Source organism: Cynoglossus semilaevis, chromosome 11 (genome assembly GCF_000523025.1).
Source record: "Cynoglossus semilaevis isolate Cse_v1.0 chromosome 11, Cse_v1.0, whole genome shotgun sequence".
In the NCBI taxonomy this organism is placed as follows: domain Eukaryota; kingdom Metazoa; phylum Chordata; class Actinopteri; order Pleuronectiformes; family Cynoglossidae; genus Cynoglossus; species Cynoglossus semilaevis.
Genome location: NC_024317.1, coordinates 14,246,045 through 14,256,144, shown reverse-complemented (window position 1 = coordinate 14,256,144; position 10,100 = coordinate 14,246,045). Strand labels below are relative to the sequence as shown.

The following is a 10,100-nucleotide window of genomic DNA, read 5'->3' as shown; positions in this document are numbered from 1 at the left end:
GGGGTCCAAATTCGGCCCACCAAGTCATTTTCTCTGGCCCACGGGGAGACTCTACAGTCTTCCATTTACAGCCGGTCCATTAAGGGGAACTGTACTGCTGATGTGCCCCCCCCCCCCCCCCCCATCTCTATGATGCAAACTTTCCCTAGAGGGCACCAGAGCACTTCAGCAGATACGAGGCAAAAGAAAGGCAGGAGAATGTGGGTGATGTGTGGTGATTATTGTTGTTTTGTTGTCAAAGTTTCAGGAAAGAAGAAGGAGAATTGTTGGTTTTGCAGGGATACAGTTGTTTGATTTTAAAGACCTCAATGTTCCACCCTGAAAACAAAAACAAAAACAATGAACCTCACCTCAGGCCACCCGATGGCCACCAAAGTAAAACTCTCTGACACCAAAGTAATGAAATACACAAACCACAAATGTTTCAACTTCAGACCAAATAGTTTTTATCTGTATTTATGAGAATACAGAGAGGATTTTATAAACAGCTCGGAGGCAGTGTGTATAAGGGAGTTACTCAGTGTCTTCTAGGTGTCATTTGTCTCTAGACCTGAACTTTGACCTTTAACTCACAACTTCAGACAATGAGGATGGGACTGTATTAACCACAATGACCTTTGACCTGGGAAATACCAGAACACATTAGTGACGTGGGGGGGTGCCTTAACACACCCTTAACATTGATCAGTGTTCACCTGAATCACAGATAAATGTTTGGACCATAGTATACGATGTGGCCCTCTGCTGGAGAAAAAATGAAGCGCGGCTGCAGCCTAGCCTCAGATTAAGCTGGAAATCCTCTAAAATACACAACATTTCACAAATAAAGGAGTCAAATAATTAGCACAACATGAAACCTACAAAGAGCATTCGAGCCAATCAAATCAATTGAACACTATCAATCCACTACTGAAACCAACCAACCAAATACTACGTCTTTAACATATAAATGAAATTGAATTACCAGCCCAAAGTTTAATTTGATTTATTTTACATCGTCTCCTAGACTGAGCCTCTAGGCTCAGGATTGCAGACGTGACCGTGAAACGGTTCAGAAAAAAAAAAAAAAAAAAAAAACTCTGACTCTGACTTCTGTCCATCATCAGTGTTAACAGCTTCATCGCCTCCACATTAAAACTCAGACCCCCTCCTGCACTGACGATAATATATATATATATAATCTATATAATATAACATATAAAAGCACTGCTTCCAGTTGTGTCTACTCAATGATGGATGTATACTATACATACATACATATACACACACACACACATATATATTTATATATGTGTGTTGAATGTTAGTCAAAGTTAAATCACAGACAAAAGGTTAATTTATATCAAAGTTAAATCACAGACAAAAGGTTTGATGACCTGCGTGTGACTACAGCTCAGACAGAACTGCCGCTGGAGCACTCGTCAGGTTTGGTTCAGGGTGTGTGCAGGAAACAACAGCTGACAATGACTGTGTTTTCAGGTGACAGTGGAGGATGATTACAGACTCTGTAGACTCACTACTGTCTCTGTAATGAGGTGCAGAGCGAAATGGAATGTGGCCAAAGTAATTCCTAGAATTAAAACCAGCCAGGAGGAAAAGGAACAGTGTTGATAAACCTGGATGTTTCTGGTATTGTGACACACATCTGTTTTTATGTAATAATCAGCAGAGATGATTTTAATGACAGGCTGAAACAGTTCCTCCTCTAAACACAGACTGACAGTTGTGGTGCTGTTAAGTAATGTCGATCTTTTTGTCACATAATAGTTATGTGTTGTTTCATAATATTTTATTGTTTTTATTTTTTGTTTGTTTCTTTGACAATTGAAGATTACATCACATGAGGCCATAGTTGTATTCGTGCTGTAATCCCATTCAAAAAAGATTTAATATTCCAACATTTACTTTATGTTATTCATTAAATCTGCTTTTTATCTTAAGGTAACTAAATCATTTTATAATACATTCTCCTCCTTTTATCCATATTAAAATAATATTACACTTTGATTAATTTTAATTAAAAATGAAATATGATCTGTATGTAGTATTTTATACTACATTTAGAGAAGAACATTTTTGTAATAGAAAAGATAACTCTAGTGTACAGTGGAACCCCCAGACACGAGCTGGTTACGTTTCCTTCTTTGTTTTAAGACAAAACTGAAAAATGCAACAAAGTCATTGTGTTAAAAATTCATTCAATGACAATTACATAAGAATATTAGCATCATTTCTTACATAAAAGGCTGAGAGTCGAAGTTACCTCAGTAAACAAAAACACAATAATGACGATGATAATGACGATAATGACTGATGGTAACGTCAGGATTAAAACTCACAAAGCTTTATGGCAAAGGGCCGATGAATGGTAACAATCTGACAGCTGCTCATCACGTTCATTAAAGAAGGAAAGCCCACACCCACACCCGTCGTTTTGACCCACTTCGCAAATGTGTTCCAAACGTGCACGGTGGCCTACATTCTTTGTTTTTACAGAGACTGACTTGACACACATTCTCACCTGAACTCACACCACAAAGATGGCTGCCGGGAGTATAAGGACATGTCTTTGTTGAAGCTATTTTTTTTAAAATACATGTATATATTTACCACTTTCTGCATGAAACTGTATTCTTTGTAAAAGACAATTTTAAGATTTTGTTGAACAAAATGCAATTTAAAATGAGATTGTTTAATACTTTTAACTCAAACAAAGTGTAAACTATTACTGCCTGGATGATCTTGGTTTTTTTTTTAATGTGGAGTTGAATTGTCTGTATTTATAGTAATACAGTTTCATGGATTATTCTCACGTGAATAATTTACTGTTTACTGTGAGTGTGGAGAAAAGAAAAGAGAAACAACTGTTGACAGGGATTTCAGGGGATTGTGACGTGGTTGTGTGTGTGTGTGTGTGTGTGTGTGTGTGTGTGTGGTGGTAGTTGAAAAGCCACTTTACCTTTTGTTTCACGGCAGTGGAACAAAAGCTGAGCCACAAGTGGAGCTTAACATTCCAGGAGGCAGTGGAAATCTGCCTGGAAAAGGAGGAATATTAGGTTTCTGAGGCCACGGAGAGAGCATGGGAACTAGAGCAGGTGTGTGTGTGTGTGTGTGTTTGCTGACATTCAGCACCAGATCTTTTCACACCCTTTGTTGGGACACAAACCCACCGCTCTCTGATTTCTGCTGAAAACTGACCTGTATGACCTGAAGGCACATCCCGATGGTCATTGGTCTCGAAATCCCAGGTTCCAGATTTTTCCAAAGCCACATGATGCAAAAGTATGGTGTTACCTAGAAAACAGAATTATTATTATTATAGAATTATTATATTAATAACACAGAGCTAACACTGTAAAAAAAAAAACATCACAGTTAACAGTTTAAAAGTGAGACATTTGTTTGTCTTAACTGATAAGTCATTGACTGAAGTGACACCACCTTACCACAAGAGGCAGTACTGGACTTGCAGTTTGGTGAAACGGGTTTAGAGACGTTTACGTTCTACACTGTGATGTGACTGGTTTCGCAGGCTTTACATCCCATGTTTTTTTTTAACCTAAGTTAAAGTGCTGAAATATATTTGTATATTTTTTAATGTCCAGTGTATGGTGATGAAGAGCTACTGTATGATTGGATGGACCAGAGTGCCTCCTCCTCCTCCTCTTCACTCCAGACATGTGTGAAAAAGTCAATCTGCTCTGCACTGAAGCAGCCCGCCAGCGCCCCCTACACCAATCATCCCAAGGTGGTATTTCTGCCAAATTTAAGCGTCACTCTGTCGACTGAAACGTGTGTTGGATCCATGTTTACTAACTGGTGTTCGTTCTGTTCAAACACTCCTGGACCACGAGTCGTGTTTGATGAAAAGTTTCAGCAGCAGAAACAACCATGGCCGTTAAACACAGGAAAAAACAACAGATTCAGGAGTTTGTTTTGTCAGCTGCAGTTATCTCTGTTTCAGTCTGGGTCCAGGTGACAGCAGGTCTCAAGCAAAACCTGCTCAACTGTTCCCCCTAGCGGATGGAGTGTGAATTGGCGCAGAACAGCGTATCATCCTTTTTCAGGTCTGAAACACTCCATACACACACACACCGTTTAACACAATAACCAATACACACACACACATTCACACAAACTCAAAAATGAACACACACACAAACGACCAACCACTTAAATCAAGACACACACACACACACACAGCTGACAGCGTTACCGTGGTCAGTGACATTTGAACGTCCCTCTCTTCCCCAGCATAAAGTCATTCGACTTCACAGATCATTTCTCCAACACTAGCCTGACTTCATCTCTGATGTTCAACCAGGGGCAAAAAAATAAAAAATATCAGACGATGACTGACCATCAGATCACAGTTCCTGGACAGGACAGGAGAGTCCTCCTGTGCTGCTGCTGCTGCTGCTGTGAAAGCATAAATTATTGATTTGATCTATTTCCTGGGAAAATCTGAATCTGTGCTGCTGTCGTCCTCTCTGTCCTCAGTCCTGTTGAATTATTCTGACTTCCTGCTCAGCAGAAAACACTGATTTTTGAGATTTAAAAAAAAAAAAAGTTAAAGGCTTGTTAAGCCTCGCAAATGGTAACATGCTAACAACTAAACACAAAATAGTTTTTCTTTTTTTTAAAGGACAGAGTCTACAGATATTCTAAGATTTAGATATGAAGTATTGATAACTCAAAGGTCAGTTAAAGCCGGAGCCTAATGGGTTCACACCAAAAGCGATAGGCGCGGATTGACTACATACACAATCATTGTAACTGTGTCAGTAACTTAATATCATGAGGCGTGATTGGTGCTCTGCACGAAGAACGCAGATGAAGTGACATCCAAACAACGGCGAGTTTATTTAGCAGAGTAGATTGTGATCAATGGAGGACAAAGTTATCATCAATGCGTGGGCAACAACACCGTTGCTATGTTTTATAGGGAGCGGAACAAAAAAAGAAGAGGCATGGGATAAAGTCAGCCCCGAGGTGGGACTCTTTGGTAAACTGTCAGACTTTCTGTGAGGCACGGCTGGAACTAATAACTCTCCCACACGCCATTTTCTTCCTCCACAGCATCGAGAAGTGTGACAAGTGAATGAGGCAATGGTCCAAAAATGATGGAGCTGCACATACAGGTGTTTCCAGATTTTTTTTCACCTCTATCGCTTTTGGCATGAACCATGATCTGAAGGAAATGATTCACCTGTGTCTTCTAACGCAATCAGTGCTAACTACTGTCACACACCGCAGACCAAACCTGATCGTCTGCTTTTCACAAACAATTGTCTCAGACTCGGGTAGATTACCGCACAGGAAACAACATCAAGGTAACAGTGACAGCAACAGCATTCATTACCGGCAGCAGCAGTGACAGCAACAGCATAATATCCTCAAAGAGGATGACAACAGAGACCATGATGATGATGATGATGATGAGGATGAGGATGAGGATGATGTGTGGAGGATGGTGTTGGTCGAGTGCTTGGTGATTCCAGTGAAGATGATGTAGACCAGGGGTGGATATTTATTAAACATTGACAGTAATTGTGTAAATGTTTTCCCTTCTCTCCAGATATGTTTTTTCACATGGGAACAAACTTTAGTTTTGCATAAACATTAAATCTGAAACAAGAACAAAGTTTAATATTATAAACACATGAGAAATTATGTCTCTTTATCTGTAGCCTATTGAGTTCCTATTTAATGTAAAAAAAAGTTTCACAGGCCAACAATAACAAAAAACCAAAGTGTATGTGCTATAACATATGGTATGTGTGCATCCAATACAGGAGCTATATACTGTCAGGCCAACGCTGGTCCACATTTGATATGATCTCACAGGCCAAATATCATTACATTGTTGGCCAGATTGTGAGCCTGAGTTTGACACCTGGGAAAAACAATTCCTGGGAAACATGATGTGAGACGACCCCCCACCCCACCCCCACCCCAAAAGAAGCTCTTGCGACCCACCTGAGGGTCGCAACCCACTCTTTGGGAAACAATGATATAGACGATACAGATTACAGGAGTGATGGTGATGAAGATGACATCTGTATTTACTGATGGAGTTCCTCATCTCATCTGAGCCACTTATTCAACACGATAGCAGGCGTCTACATTTTCATCTTTCACTCTGAATACATTTTTTGAATAAACACACATCTACCAGAAATATTTTTACTGCACTCTTCAAAATAATAAAACTGACTTTGACATTCATCCAACGCTGTGAAAGCTAAACATCTGCTGCATGGTAATTGGAGCAGCAGCAGCAGCAGCAGCAGGAGTAGCAGCAGCAGCACCATGAGTAGCAGTGACAACAGAAACAGCAGCAGCAGCAGGAGTAGCAGCAGCAGCAGCCGCAGCAGTGACAGCAGCCGCAGCAGCAGCAGTGGCAGCAGCAGCAGCGCCAGCAGCAGTGGCACCAGCAGCAGCAGCAGCCGCAGCAGTGACAGCAGCCGCAGCAGTGACAGCACCAGCAGCAGTGACGGCCGCAGCAGCAGTGACAACAGAAACAGCAGCAGCAGCGGTGACAGCAGCAGCAGCGGTGACAGCAGCAGCAGCGACAGCAGCACTTTAAAACTTCATTTCAATATTAAAAAAAAATCCCCCAAAACATCCAGAGTCCTTCACTCATTTGAAGATGACATTATCCTTTAAAGCTGACCTGGGAACACCTGATGCTGGATTGGACTGCAGACCCGAGGCTGAGAACCACCAATCTCTCTAATGAACTCTGGCTTCTGTTTCTGATTTTTGGAACAGACTCTGACAAACATCTGTGAACGCTGGTTAGTGTGAGAAAGAAAGTAGGTCACAGAGAAAAACAAGTTTGAGGCTCACACTCAATCATTGGATTGAGGTCATCGATCCAGTGATTGACACATCTGTGTCAAGGGTGTGGACCTCAGGAAGAACACCTATTTTTTTTGATCAAAAAACAAAAATGGTTAAAACATTAAAACAAAATTAAACTATTACTAATGTACAGTGTTGGGAAAGTTACTTTGAAAAAGTAATTAGTTATAGTTACTCCTCCCTAAACGTAACTGAGTTAGTAATTGAGTTACTCCACTATAAAAGTAAGTAGTTAGCAGGGAAAGTAACTATTTATAGTTACTTTTTAAAAAAATGTCAAAGAGGTGTTTGTTTGAAATAAAAATGTTTTTGGAAATAGTACTGTTTTTAGGAGTAGTTTTTTTTAATTAAATTAACTATAAAATGTTTTTATAGTTATAATTAACACTTTCCATAGTGTCAATATAATTTGAACCGTATTCAGTGTTGAAACAGTGTCCTGAGAGTCTTCATTTGTGACACTACACACTAGTGTTAGGTGAATTCAACACTCTTCTTCTTCTTCTTCTTCTTCTTTCTTCTTTGTCCCTTTTTTTCAGGGGTTGTCACAGTGAACCATTGATTTCCAGCTCTCCCTGTTCTCTGCATCTTCTACTCTGACTCCTGTCTTCTGCCTATTGCTACCGTCTCTAAACCATACATCATGGCTGGTCTCACCACCGTCCTGTAAACGTATTCCTTCACCTCAGCTGACACTCTTCTGTCACAGATCACTCCTGACACTTTTCTCCAGCTGTTCCATCCTGCCTGTTCTGGGACATAATGTACACTGAACATTTTGTACATTTTCACCTCGACGAGGTCAAAGTAATACCTGTATTTCCACCTCAAAAACGCCGTCTTCCCCTTTGTCTCTGAACTCGCCATCTCGTGTGTGTGTGTGCTATCGCTATGTGCTGGGTTTGCCCACCTAAAGTCGCTGGTTGGCTTAATGATGATTGGCTAAGGTAGACAATCATCATTAATTAGGCAGTTGTAATTTATTCCATACAGGAAGTTTATTTTCACAAATAGGCTGAATAAATAAAAATTTAACAAATTTTATCATTTATTCATCAAATTATTAAAAATTGATTTTTAACATTTTTTAAAATATTAATAAATGCTTTAAATGTAACTAAATCAAAGTTAAATGTAAATTGTGTTTTACAAATTGCAATTAAATTGTTATTTTATTAATTAAGAAATAAGTAACTCTTTAAATTTAATAGTCATTAATAGTCAAAACAGCAGAAATAATTTTGTATTTAACAGAAGAAGAAAAACAGAAAAATCTTGGTAAAATTAAGGAAATAAATTGTTAAAAGGTGAAAATGTGTAGATGTGTAGAAGTAAAATAAAAAGGGAAAACTGAACTAAAACACAAAGAAAAACCTTGAAACAACATTCAATCAATTCAAAAAACACTTCCACTGATTTTTACCAGAAAATAATTAAAGTCACTTTCTCGACTCCTGTAGCTGTTTTCTTATCAGCTTGAGGTGCAACGCCATCACACCTTGACGGTTTTCTGACCTACATTCTGATGATCTATAGTAATTACCAGATCTCGCACTTGGAATCTGGGTCACAAACTAACGGCAATGACCTGGTTTTCGCTGGGACACTTCCTGTCACCTAAGGATTGACATTATCTTTTTTCAAAGAAGATGTCCCACTGATAACATTTACTGAGATACAGTGGCGCTGATGGATTTTCGCTATAGAATGTTTTTCAAGCACTTCCTATTATTTTATGTGCCGCCTGTTGGTGACGATTTGAAACATATCACTGTCATACACTAAAGTCCACGGAATAAACATTCAGGTTCATGAGGGGCTGGTACGGTGCAGTGTGATTTGGGACTGCTGCCCCGCGACCCGGTAATGGATAAGCGGACGAAAATGGATGGATGAATGGATGGATGGACAAAATCCTTGAAAAGGAAGTTAAAGAACATACTAAAAATTGAGAGAAAAATATTTAAATGTGACCAAGAAACAAGCTGAAAGTGTAGTTCAGCAATAACAGGTCTGTTTGATCATAGCCACTGCCAAAGCACTCATATAAAACATGAAATCATGTACAAAACTGCGCTTCGACAGTCCAGTAAAAAACCTCATTTGACCAAATGTGTTAAAGAGAAATGGAACAGAGGTGTGAAGTGAAAACCAAAGAATTCCCAAAGTTCCTATTAAAAATTGGCTAAATCCTGGCAAACAATGAGCTAAAATCCTGTCAGAAAGTACATTTTAATTAGTAGAAATTCCCCGTGAAGTAAAACTAATTTAGTTTAGCACCAAAGACGAGCTTCATTACAGCCAGATGTTTGTTTCGGGGTGGGCTGAAGGTCGGCCCAGAAGACCGCTGCATGTTAAAAAATGAATGCCAACAAAAACTCATTTAAAAAATGGCTGTAAAAATAATAACAAAAAGTTTTTTAAAAAACAATGAGTACTTGTGTCATACAGGTAATAAAGGGTTGGTAAAACACAAAAATATTAGATAATATTGATGGGTAATTAGCTGTTTGAATTGGCCAGGAGAGCAGATTAATATTCAAAACCAGATGAAATAATGGCTGCAAATTAAATCAAAGTTATAGTAAGATTAACAGTAGTCTGAACTTTTTATAGGCAGTAATGTGTGCCTGTGTGTGTGTGTGTGTGTGCGTGGTCCCTTCATTCTCTTTCCAACAAAAAAAAATAATGCAAAAGTATGCAAAATGTACTGCAGTAAATGTACAGAATTCTAAAATTATGTTATTAAAAAGCATACGACAGTTTATTATATTTTTTAAAAACATTTTAGTTCTTTTTGGGAGTTTGGACCCAAGATTTGTTTTTGTACTAACAAAGTTGTAGTTCATCTAAGGACTATCGATGAACTAAGGACTACCATCCACACAAAATGAAAAAAAACCCCAAAAGAACCATATCTGTAGGGGGTGCTATTAACCCCATTGGCCACATACTGATTGAACGTGTAGGACGTTCATGTTTTTGGGTTTTGGGGGCAGTTTCTCAAGTTTGGTTAACAATAGAGAAAAAATAGGGTTTTATGAGAAGGATAAAATTGTGACCATTGTGTTAACATAGCCAGTTCTGGAAATAATGATGCATCAATGATGATGTCAACATTGAATTCCCAAAATCAACGACAATCAATCAATCATGAGGCGTTAATTACCTCGTTCCATCACTTCAGCGAAGGTTTCACTGGAATTTTTCAAACTCAGGTTTCTCGAAACTCA

At 38.9% G+C, this 10,100-nt stretch overlaps 1 long non-coding RNA gene across 1 annotated transcript in view; it reads right to left on the bottom strand.

Annotated features, from left to right (window-relative positions):
* Window positions 1-1,341: 1,341 nt before the first annotated feature.
* LOC112487736 (uncharacterized) overlaps window positions 1,342-10,100 on the bottom strand; it is a 19,052-nt gene continuing 10,293 nt past the window's right edge. Inside the window, exons 2-3 of the long non-coding RNA XR_003051098.1 lie at window positions 3,199-3,294; window positions 1,342-3,035 (exon numbers count right to left, since the gene is read on the bottom strand). This is a non-coding gene — a long non-coding RNA (uncharacterized LOC112487736). The remainder of the gene's footprint in view (window positions 3,036-3,198; window positions 3,295-10,100) is intronic.